At 47.1% G+C, this 12,310-nt stretch overlaps 1 protein-coding gene across 4 annotated transcripts in view; it reads right to left on the reverse strand.

Annotated features, from left to right (window-relative positions):
- The window catches only part of tspan9a (tetraspanin 9a), a 112,237-nt gene extending 107,034 nt beyond the window's left edge, over nucleotides 1-5,203 (reverse strand). For 2 of the 4 annotated variants that reach the window (XM_029153024.3, XM_041071118.2), the window contains exon 1: nucleotides 4,872-5,203. The gene's annotated coding sequence lies outside the window, so the exon portion shown is untranslated. Of the gene's footprint in view, nucleotides 1-3,874; nucleotides 4,072-4,871 lie in introns of all 4 variants that reach the window. The other 2 variants (XM_055509543.1, XM_029153023.3) reach the window with 2 other exon arrangements.
- Nucleotides 5,204-12,310: the final 7,107 nt, after the last annotated feature.

Genomic DNA, 12,310 nt, shown 5'->3' on the forward strand with positions numbered 1-12,310 from the left:
GACTGTTTATCCGGCATGATAAAGGTTAGAGACACAGTCCTGCTGCTAATGAGTCATGAGAATGTTCCTACAGCTGAAAGGCACAAAATACTGGGTTAAGATAGAGATGATAGAATCAATGTTAATATTAATCCTAATTAATCAAAATCAGTGCCGTGTAAATAATTACAATGGAAACCCAAAGACATAGGAGACAAAGTGTTATTGAAATTTTGTACAGGCTTCACAGACTAGAAACGAATCAAGTACGTGTCACCTGCCTGTAAGGTGGATCTCACCAGCCAGAGCAAATACATTCAACATCCTTCTCACACATCCATAATAAATGCGTTTGCACATTTGACCGGTGTCCCATCTGCAAACGGCCTCGTCTGATCTGCATGTTAAAGAGGATCTCTCAAAATATGTAAATGAACTGAAATGCTCCCGGCCGTCGCCCCCCAGTGGCGTTTGGGGAGAAGGCCAAGCAAAGAGGAGGCAGGGGTCAAGAGGACTGCACTCCAACAAATGCTAGGCGATTGGAGCCAGGTCTGAAAGACCAGCAGTAATCTCCTGTGTGCATCACACGGCAGCAGCACAACAGGCCTGTTATACACACACACATCTACAGAGGTTTCTCGGCATTATCTAACTAATACAGTACTTTGGACTTAAACTACCACTTTAGTCAAAATACCACAAACCACAATAATAATATAACAATAAATAAGGGAAGCATTTGTGTAAATAAAATAACACACAAGGAAAAAAGAAACAAACACAGAAACTGTCCTGAAATAACAGAACACAGATAAACATAAAAGGAAGCTCATCTGGGAGAAATTAATTAATTCCCTGGTGGCTTTTGAGCAACGTCAAAACATGTCAGTGTGACAGTGACCTATCACACCTTTACCCCAAGACCCATCTTCTGATGTTCAAAAGGTTAAACGTGAACTGTCACCTGCGCTTTGAAGTGTCACGGCTGTCAAATGTCTCCTGCCTCAGGGGTCGGGGGCTCCACGACATATGAGCTCAGCCGTACCTTGGCCATAGGATCCCCTTACAGCCTCCACTGGGTAAATAAACACATCACTCACCAAAGTGTTCCAATCCTTTTTTTTTGTTTGTTTGACTCAGATCCCTGAAATCGCTCTGCGTGTGACAGAAAACTCCTAACCACATGTGGGAATGTCATACATCACAGTGGGTCTGAGATTGTTTAACCAATATGACATAAATGTGGCATTCTGGCTATTTGCTAATAAGCCATCAGCACAAGGCAGCTGAGGCTGATGAGGACGCCATTATACTGTAGTTTGTAGTATTTGCAGCAAATATTCAACATTTTAACGCTGATCTGATTATGGTACTATTGGAAAAGTACAATGTTCCCAGAAATATTACAATAGGATTTGAAGAGCTTAGATAATAATTTGATTGTCCATTTTAAACTTATTTATAATGTTAGTGTTTATAGGTAATGTTTGTTACTGGAAACTGTGGTTTCTTCTGTGTATTAGAAGCTGGTGAGTAAGTGATTGGAATTCTCCACATTAACTAAGAATTGTAAGCCTGTTTGGTAACAAAGGAATGTAACAGCATGAGCCTCTTCCTTTCATTAACGGTAAATCATTATTAAAAGGAAAGAGCCATGTTTTACAACAGTATCCAGTGACGTGGAAAGCGAGCATCTAAAGAGGAGCAGATCACGTTCAAAGATTTCTGCAGTGCTGCAGCTCTGTAAGGACTCACAAAAGGTGCTTTTGATTAGAGAACTGGCCCCAAGGCTCTGAAGATGGTAACTAATTACTCATTAGGAGCTTTTATTTTTTTTTATTGCACCAGCTAATATTTAGAAGAACAATCAAATCTAGGATTGGGAAGACAGTATCCCAAAGTTGTTTCCACGAGTGTAGTATAACAGAAAATGCAGGCAACTCACAGTGCAGCCAGTCAATTATTCTAAACACACATAATAGTTTAAATGGTCTGGATGAGATCCTCCTGTTCCAGGACTGGAAATAGACGACAAGACGTATTTTTAGCAAGATACAAGCGTAAAATAGAATCCCTTCCACATAACAAAAATGCTGTAGGTTACATGATTCAAGACAATCATGCTATTAATTACAACAAGGTGCTGGTGTTCTCCTGGTTACTTACTTTAAAAAGGGACATTCAAACCTATAATTTCTAAGAGGAACCATAAAATACAAACTGTGCAACATGGATCTAGTGAACAACTGTAGGATACGCCACCAACACATATGTATGAACATCTACATGAACCACTGACTGTGATGCAAGCAACAGTAATAACAAGAATAAATTGCTTCAGTGTGTGTGACTCACATGCGCTGCTGGAGCTGACCAGTTCAAGGAGCAAAAAACAGTCATTTTTGTTGGTTGAAAGAAAGAAATGCCACAGGCTAACAGCTACAAAGTCTACAAAAGGTGTTGATTTTACTGATATTTCATTGAAAGCTAATATAAAGTTAACTGTACAAACCAATCTAATATAATTAAAAAGATTCTATTAGTACATAAATGGCCCATAATACAAATGTTTGAGACATACAGTTAAGACACTGATTGGTTGACAGCCACGCTGCTGAAGGCTCCTTCTACATTTCCAACACTCTCAGAAGTTTCTCCCAGGTTGTCTTTGCTCGCGTGACCAAAATTTTGCCATGTAAGCGTTCGCCTGGCGCATCCCAGAATCACACCTGCCTCTAGAGAGCCGACAGAAAAGAAAAACATTCCCACATGGCAGCCTGCAGACAAAGAGGAGAAGCACGGCCTGTGGCTACACGGGCCGACGGGAGAGGAAGCGCTAAAGTCAACAAGTCTGACATTACAGTACAAATCCCACTCCGGACCGGTGAGGTGAGAGCGCAGCGCGAACAGCAGCAGTGCCAAAAAATGGTGAAGCTAGAAAACAAAACTCTCCACTAAATAGTTGATAGCAAGTTTAATGTATTGCCTCACGCATGGATTCAGCTTTATAAGATCTATCGTCAGCTGAAGCTGGCGGGATCCTGTAGCTCACAAACAGACCTGACTGCAAGACACAGAGCGGGTCAAAATATAGGCACAGAAAGCGCCGCTGGCAGCATACATGGAGCTAGGAGTTAGATATCTGAGCTGCAAGCCTGCAAACAAGTGAAGGTGCAAAGGCAGCGAGGATGAGACACCAACGTACAGCTATGGTCATCCTGTACCCGAGGGATGTAATTAATGTGGAGGAAAAGCAAAAAAAGAGTCTAGAGGGCACAAGGGGACGAAAGGGAAATAAATGTTGGTATAGCAGCACAGCTCATCCATTGTGAGCACTGCTGAAATTAAATCTGCCCAGCACGGACGGTTCTGTCCCCACGGCCCGGAGAATAGGAACTTTCATGAAGGGGACAGAACAGAGAGCCGAGCTCGGCGGCGACCGCGTGGGACAGAGAGAAAGCCGAGGAAGAGAGCGCTCACACTGGCGCTTTTGTTTACCGGCGCAGCCCGTGCGTCCCCGGGAAAGAGCATCGCGACTGTTACCGACTCCAAAGAGTCATAGAGGAAATTAACTGTCGGCCGAGGCCCTTGACGCGCGGTAAACAACCCAGGACGAGCTAAAAAAGATGAACAGAAAAGGAAAGAGCTGAGAGCAATACTGCTAGAATTTAATAGAGGCAGCCAATGGAATTAATTAAATTCAAAAGTAAAATCAAGATTTAAAATGTACATGTTTCTGCTTAGCATTTGGGGCGAGGCTTTGACCTCGTTCCACAGGAGAGTCAGCAATGTGGGGTCCACCTCTCCACCCTCCCTGGCACCAGAATAGAAATGATCAGATGTCCCTTTAGGAAATAAGCTGAAAATACTTGACTGCTTCGCTCTAATCGGTCACCTTGTTTGGCCGCTGTTTAGCTGTTGTTGCAGCAGCTCCACCAGTGGAATGCTGAAGTGCAGGGCCTGCTTCTCGTCTGGAAAATCCATCAATGAATGGGGCCCGCCAAAATAAAAGCACTCTGCTGCTCCCGCACAGACGGAGCTCTGCTTTACAGGGGTTCACTAAACTGGACAGGAGACGTGGAGACACGGCAGCTGGAGGGAGATGGGAAACGTTTTGCTCCGTGGTTAGGTCCAAGTTTTCCAGCCAGTTTACTGTAGGTGACGTTATACACAAACACGGGCGCTTTAGAACGTGCTCCAGCAAAAACACAAGCAAACGTTGCAAAGAGGGACGGACTGCAGTGATGAGCACATTAATGCACGGACCACATGGAGCATCTCGCGGAGCGCACTTAAAGCGTCGTGCCCGGCATTCCTTCAGTGTTACGTAATCACCACGTAGCGTAACGTACGTAAGTCGTGCCATGAAACGGATTGAACCGTACGTGAACGCAACACGCGAGCAAAAACAAAGAGATGAATGAAAAGAAGTCGAACTGGACAGTAGGTCAACACAAACATGGTCTTGAGGCAAAAACTATGTGTTAGTGTTTTACTATTTGACAAATTCATGCTCTCCTGCCACAATATGAGAGCAAAGGTCCTGAAAGAAAACTGATGGTAGAGTCTGGTAGAAGTTGGTGAAACGGACAACGCAGCTCTGTGGGCACACTATGACACAGCCCTGTTATGTTCCCACAGTAGCTAAAAATACTACGGCCGCTGCCAAGTTCCCACATCTACTATTAGAGAAGCATTAGGTTGTATCAATTTCACGTTTAACCAGTCGTGTCACTGTCCAACGGAGCAGCAGCGGCCAACGGTCAGGCGAGCGTGCTAACGCGGAATGCTACAGCGAGGACGCACGCCGAGGCGCGATGTCATCACGCAAAATGGCCTCAAAACAAACCAGTCGGTGGGTCAACAAACTTAGGGGAAAAGCGGCGTCTCACCTTGGAGGGGGGAAAAGTCCAGCGAAGAGCGAAGCCCGCGTCACACTGCAACCTGTCGGACCGCGGGCGAGCGAGGACGCGACCGCCGCTGCCGAGCTGAACTTCCGCGCCGCAGCGCGAGCCTCAAACTTTCCACACGGCCCGACGCGAGTCCTCTTCAGCGCGCGCGCGTGCGTTTGTGTTCGCCTTGGAAAGTAGCACGGGCGGCGAACTCAGCCGCGCGCGCGTCTCCTGCTTAACAAGTCTCAGCGTCCGCCGTTCGTCTGTGTCCCCGCTGATGGATCACGGGCGGCGTTTTGGGCTGGACAAGGAGGAAATTAAGTTGAAGGAACCAGAGAAGGCGCCTCCTGACTCCTACAGGCGCGTCCCACTTAGACCTTTATAGGAGAGGGGTTCAGGGTGCCCATAAAAAGTGGTGCCTGTTGATTTATTCACAGGCTGAGCTTTATAATCATTTTAACAACCTCAGACAAAATGAAGAAAACGATTTAGGCACCGTTTCCCAAAGAAGCAGAATTAGGTTAATACGGCAAAAATTACTTTTAAATAAATTCAAAACACTATCAGGTGATGAATTTAAGTACTGTAGTATTAAATTTGTATTTTGTCCGGAACTCATTACTCATGAGTCTGTGGATACCCCTGCTGTCGTCATTACCCCGCCATTAAGCGAAAAACCAGTGAGACAAATCTCAAAGACATAATCACTGAACTCCACACCACTTCGCTGATGTCTCACTTCGTCTCAGCAAGAAACTCAAGAAACCAGACCCTCGCGTGTTTAAACGTGGTGTAACAGTCCGCTTACACCCTCTCTTTAGCTTCGTCAGCGTGTTTTAAGTAGCAGCGGTGCAGAGCGGACTCAAGTAAAGCGGTCGCGGAGGAGCTGGAAGCGGCCGCTCTTTGGGGCCTGACGCGTGTTGTCGCAGCCGTCCAGCTGAAGAATTGGGGATCCCCGCGGATTGCACGCATTCCCGGCCGGGGCTCGTCCGCGCAGCGCCGTCACGCAAGGGTGACAATTGCCAGAGTTATGCGTGACGCATTCCGGCATCACTTCCTACGGTGAGTGAGGGGAGCTGCTGCATTGCCGTCAGCTGTGCGCGTACACCTCTCTCCCAGCACTCACAAAGACCACAAACACGACTTTGCAGATGCTGATTGAAACCTTAAAGTGACAGATAATTTGTATGACAAAGCAACAGTAAGGACGACAGATGCCGTGGGTTCATGATAGTCAGCTGGAGACCTGCACCGATAGGATCCCGCTGTTCAGACCACTCACTGTAGAGTAAAGAACGGTAGAATAAACCTTCGATGCTCACATTCTCTCTTGGTTTTATGTTGATAAATGCATCAAAGGCGTTAAAAACAATGACAAACTAGAACCTCAAGCGAAGATGCTTTAGGCTACAGGTGTCTTTGCCAATTCAGCTGTTCTTCAACTAAGGCCACCGTAAATAAATCCACAAAGTGATGTGACTGAGACCCAGTCGAGTAGCTGATTGATTCAGAGCCGCTCTTTGTCACATCGGGGTGAGTTTGTCGCTGAAGCTGCTGGAGCCTCGGTGCTGACTGATGACTGATGCAGGTGGAAGCCGTTAGCGGCGTTGTCGGGGGCACAGGCATCAGGGGAGACCTTCAGCAAACCGAATCTCTTTCCTGTCATCTGAAGGCCCAGCCATTTGTCTTGCTTTTGTTTAAGGGGGAAAAGGTTTCTTTATTCCGCGCTTTTGTAATATTGCAGCGGCGCAAAGACGGGGCTCGACTGGCACCTTTTGGGTGGCGTCTTTCAAATTTGCGTCTCTGTATCTTATAACAGTATGCTCTGAAAAGTCAGTATGCTCTGAAAGAATCCCCTGCGGCTCAGGATCATTTCGCACACATTCATCGCGGAGCTGTCGCAGCCAATGCCCTTCGCGGCGTCCGCGGCCTCGCCGTCAACGCCGCGGGCTCCGTCGGCGGCGTGCTCCTTCAGCGGGCGAGGAGCTCCCGCCGCGTCCGGGCCGCATTTAGAACCCAGGCGCAGCGTGCGGCGATGTGCCTTCCCGCTGTGTCATTGTCCGAGAGATGGACTCGGCCCCCGAATAATGCTCCGCACGTCACATTCCCAAGTGGCCGTGCACGACTCCCGTAGAGACACCCAGAATATCACTTTATTAAACTGACAGAGGCGGGATTTATTTTATCCCTTTTCCCTCCCGCAGATGCTTGGCTTCATCCGTGTCCACGTGTCAAAGTGTCAGACCCCCCCCCCCCCCACCCCCCCGGGACCCAGACCCGGCGCTTTCATTCAGTAGTTAAACCTCTCACAGTTGATTGCAGGTTGGAACGTGACGTTGGTTTCACGAGTCAACGTCTCAGCAGCGACCTCAGCGTGGCGGCTCGCGTGAAAAGCCATTACATGTTACAAATGAACCTTTAAAAATTACAAACCCCCGTTTGAAGCCACATGTTAGGTCAAGACTTCCCGTCGGGGGTACAATGTGGCGAGATGCTGAGAGTTTCAGCAGCCGATCGATTAACCAAAAAAAAAAAAAAAAAGGTTTGCTGCTGCAGCTGCTGCTCTCCCTCTGCCTTTGTCTGACCTGCTCCATTCGTGATCACTGCACCAGCCACCTGCTCCGATTCTGCATCAGGATTCCAAACGGGCTGAACAGACTGGAAGCAACAGAAACCACGTTGGCGGCCAACAATTTCATCCATCTCGTGTAGATTTGCCCCTGAGGACTCGCGTCCCCTCCCACCACCGCGCGCGTAAAGGTCAGGCTGCACTATTGTACATCCTGTCATCGCTGTACGTGTTGCACACTGTTGAAAAATCTCATTTTTAAGTGGAATATTTAGATGTTAGATGTTATGTTTATATGTGATGTGGATTACAGTAGGTTAGTACAAGAAATTATCTTAAAATCATTCAGCTCTAATTAATTACTAGAATATTCAGCAATTGTGGCATCAGTGTGTACAGTAAGTGATTAAATGCTAAGTGGATAGCAGCCTACCTCATACAAAAGCTTTGGTGTTAGAATAGAATTATTACTTGTTGCTGTTTACTATCACTTTTAACTTTTGTTTGAGACAAAAGGTTACAAAAAGTTCAAAGTTGCGTCTCTGCCGTGTTTGTCCACTGGATTTTCTATTAAGGACGAATCTTATTAGGTTGTTTGTTTGAGTATACTTTGTGTGACAGAAACTCCCTAATGCCGCTTCAGAAACGCAGCAGAGGAAAAACAGTTTCAGATGCTGATTACCTCCACTTTCAATCGAGAAGCTGCAAAGCTGAAATCGATCCTCGGGCGGATTCTGCATTCAGCGGCGGAGTTTGATCAGAGGAGTAACAGGCTTTTCCCTCAGGAGACACCAGCGTGCTGCCACCAGTCACCATTAAAACCTTGAGCGGAGGGACAATTGAGCCGTCCTAGCGCAGGCTGTGGGGGACTGGCCGAACCGAGCCCACTGTGAGCGTCTGACGAGGACTCGACAGCCTCTCGCTGCGGTGAGCGCATTTCGGCGTCTGTTCACGGCTTATTGGCATAATCAAACACAGCAGCGCTGGGAATAAAACTCGTTTTCCTTTCTCGTTTTGTATTCTACGACAGATGGTCGTTTGCAGAACCCAGATTTACTTGCAGTTCATCAGTCCCGAAAACTTTGCGTTTGTAAAATGTACGGCGTGTTGGACTTTCTGGAAACCTTATGAAAATGCAGGTGATTGTGTCATGTGTCGGCACGCGGCCCTCATGAGAATGTGAACCAGGCCCATGTGTCGTTTGATTGATGAGCAGGGAATCAGCAGAATGTTAACCAAGCCATTTACTGACACGTCTGCACACTGTCTACCGCTGAAGAGCTAAAAGGCTAACGGGGCTTCCATTATTGCTGCTAATGACTCCTGTAAAACCGTGAACAAAGATAACATGTAAAATCAATATCCACCACGGTGCAGTGAGATTCCTGCATCATCCATAAACTTGGACTTAGGGGATCAGTCTTTTATGGCGTGAATATATATATATATATATATATATATACTATGGGAGCTGTGGCTGTGTGCTCGTTTCAGTGGAGTAATTAGGTTGTTAAGAAGGTCAAAATAGAGGGAAAAGCACTAGAGGTGAACAACACACACAAGACCTGAGCAATATGGTGCTTATGTGTTCATGTGTGTTAGAGCAATTATGGCACAAGGTCAGGTTGAAGGGTGCACCAGCTTTCTCACCACGGGGCTAATTAGGAGTCGTGACAGATTGCCGCAGTTCGACCCCCACCCGAGAAAACTCATAAACGCGCCGTCCCCGTTCGTCGGGCCCCGCAGAACAGCGCGGGAGAACGTGAGAACGGCGGGAGAACCCGAGCACGTCCTCCTCCGACTGAATTCCCTCCAAGGGTGGCTGTAAAAATATTACCCAGAGTGCTTTAAAAGTCGGAGCGCGCGGTAATAAAAGGCCAAATCAAAAACTCATTTTCACGACTGACTGGGCACAAAAATATGGGATCGTCATAATCGGAATGTCGCGTTCATAATTGAACTCAGATAACGGCTGCCTTGCAACACAAACCGAAGCATGTCGTTGCTCTAAACATCCCCCGGGGGAGTGACATCACCCCCCCCCCTGCCCCGCCTGGCTCCGTGTGAGGCGAGAGTCTGGGCCCATCTGGAGGACCTGGGTGTTCCACTAATCACCCTTTCTAAACATACAGTAGTGTTTTGTATATGTAAGGCATAATGAGTGTGTAGCCGCAGCCTGACACACGCTCTCCCTGCCTTTGATGCAGATGGCAGGGTCAGATAATAAGTTGTCAGCGCTCTCCCGAGGGCCCCCGCCAGCTGTGCGGCGCGGGGTCGTAGCCGCGCAGCTCCTGAGCGGGAACAAAACGGGCGACGTCCTCGGACGTTTGGGGAAGAATTACATAATATGCGACTCGCTCGCATCAGTAGTTAGACGCTTCATCACAGACAGGCAATGTTTACAGACCTGCTCCAAGCATCTGTCTTGGAAGGCGTTTAGCCGCTTCTTTGCTTTCTCACACTGCAGAACCCCAGTGAGCCGGGGCCGCGCTGACTCCTAATAGCATTATAATGGCAGGAAAACAGTACACGGCAGTACAGTACGACCGATAAAACACATCAGGAGCTCGGCTTTAACTATTGTAAGGTTTAATGAAGCAAGTAGAACAGGACCAGAACAGTGCAGGCCAGTCCCTGCAGCTCGGGGCCTTTGTGCAACACTCTGCTTTCCAAATTGCTCCTGATGGATCGGGACAACACCTTAAAATCACATCCACGCCGCTGTGAGTTTTTGACAATGTAAAAATGAAGCAACATTGTAAAGCATTTAAGGTACAACGTCAAAAAGATGGAAACACCCTGTATAGTGTAGATCCAGTTTATCATTTAATTGCATGGCCACTACCACGTTTAAAAGCCCAGCTGGTTCTGCTGTCCGACACTTCTGACCTCCTCTACGTGGTGGATTTACTTATCACACAATGAGCGGACAGACTTTTCTATAAAAATGCTGCTCTGTCAGTGGATTTAGGCCTCTTGGTGTTTTCATTCCCCACGTTGAGACTCAATCTGCTTAAATGGAGAGCACTGTTCTGCAATGTGAAGTTCACCAACAACTCCTAATTAACTGACTGCAACAATGGTAGAAAGCACTGGCAGGCAACACGCAAGTAGGAGGGTCTGTCCACAGCTTAGTGATTATAGGTGCAGCTGGATATGGTTTTGCGGTGATCCAGTGTCAGAGTGGAATCAAACCTAATGCTTATATAGTTTCATATGCAAAGAGCAGACAAGCATGTTTCATAAGTCTAGTAAGCGGTGTGTTAACTACTCCCCAGTGCTCATTAGTGCGGATGAGAAAAGCGAGCTATTCCCTTTGCATTAAGCAGGAGACTGTTCATTTATGCTGCACCACTGTGTAAACTCGCCCGTTACCTCAGGACACGGCAGATGTCGGCGGAATTCAAACGAAGCCGCGTCGGGGACACACACAGACGAGGAAATGGGAACAGATGCGGCTGGATTCTGATTCATGCCGAGTGTCTCAAGGCTCGCTGTGGTCTCATCCGTCTCATCACAATGTGGCTGTAACTGTAGCAGGCGAACTGGAACTGGCGGCTGAATGGAGCTGCAGCGACGAATCAAGCTCTTTGCTCAGTTGGTGATCAGATCACAATACACAGTACACAAACAGACTTGTGTGACTTACTGAATGACAGCGACATGAAAAGAAAAGTAAATCGCACCACGATTCTCCACTGTCTGAATAAAGTCTTTTTATAGCTCCTCCCAGGAGACAGTGTCATCAATCACTGGAATGAGCAAATGGGTCCCATTTATCAACTGTGATGAACGGCTAAAAAATATCAACATGGGAAAAAGCTAGTGAGTCAGCAGTGGTACATATAACTTATTTTATAAGGTATATTCAGTGAATATCAGCAAGTAAAAGTACGAAACAATGCTATTACTGTATGTGTTGCATGTATCAGCAATACATAACCTCTGTTCTCTAGTTTTGCTGAGTGGAATCTCCAGGTCCATGCTAATGCAGAGGTGGGAGTCAAAAGCTGATGCCCTTGCATTAACATCAAATAGCCGCTTTTATAGGTGCCTGTACCTTTTTTCTGCACTTAATTCCTTGGATCGTTTGAACACTTAGTTTACTAAAAAGGCCTCTTATGAAATGATGGGCGAGTAGCGTCGTGACAACAGGCACATCCCACGAAATCACACTTGAGCTCATAAATCACCTTTCCAGATCTGGATACTATTATCGTGGAATGCTGCCATTTCAGCAGCACTGCATTGCAACACAGCAGTAGCGTTGCACCGGTACATGGGGTGAATTGACAGTACAGTGTACACGAACGGCTTCAGCTGGGACGGGAAAGTGGCATTTCACTTATTAAAGTCTTTAAACTCCATTTAAGGTGTCTAATTATCTGATCCTAGCGGAGTGGGATTAATGAAGCTGCTCGGCTCCCATCTGCTGCCGACGCTGTGTGTGTGTTTGTGCGATAAAGAAGCTGCTGGGGAGACAGAGCCAAGTACGCGAGAGGCAGAAGTACCAGCATCCCCCCCCCCTTTTTTTTCTGTCGGGCCTCTGAATACAACGTGATTGACAGGCAGCTTTACATCCACAGAGCCACTAGTAAAAGTTTAAATAGAGCATTACGTTTTGTTGAGTGGTCCTTAAACGAATCCATGTGAGAGCTGGAGTCCCAACAGGGACGTCAGCCAGAGTATGCTTCATCTAGATCGGGCCGATTAATCAGTGAGGATGGGGGCATATGGGAGTGATTAGCCCCTCTTTTCCATCAAGCATCCTCCGTCCTAAACAGGCACCGGAAAGTCCACACGACTCATCCTAGCGGAACTGAATTCACAAAAGCCCAGAGATGGACGTGAATAAAAGCAGGTACTGTAG

Source organism: Betta splendens, chromosome 6 (assembly GCF_900634795.4).
Source record: "Betta splendens chromosome 6, fBetSpl5.4, whole genome shotgun sequence".
Lineage (NCBI taxonomy): Eukaryota > Metazoa > Chordata > Actinopteri > Anabantiformes > Osphronemidae > Betta > Betta splendens.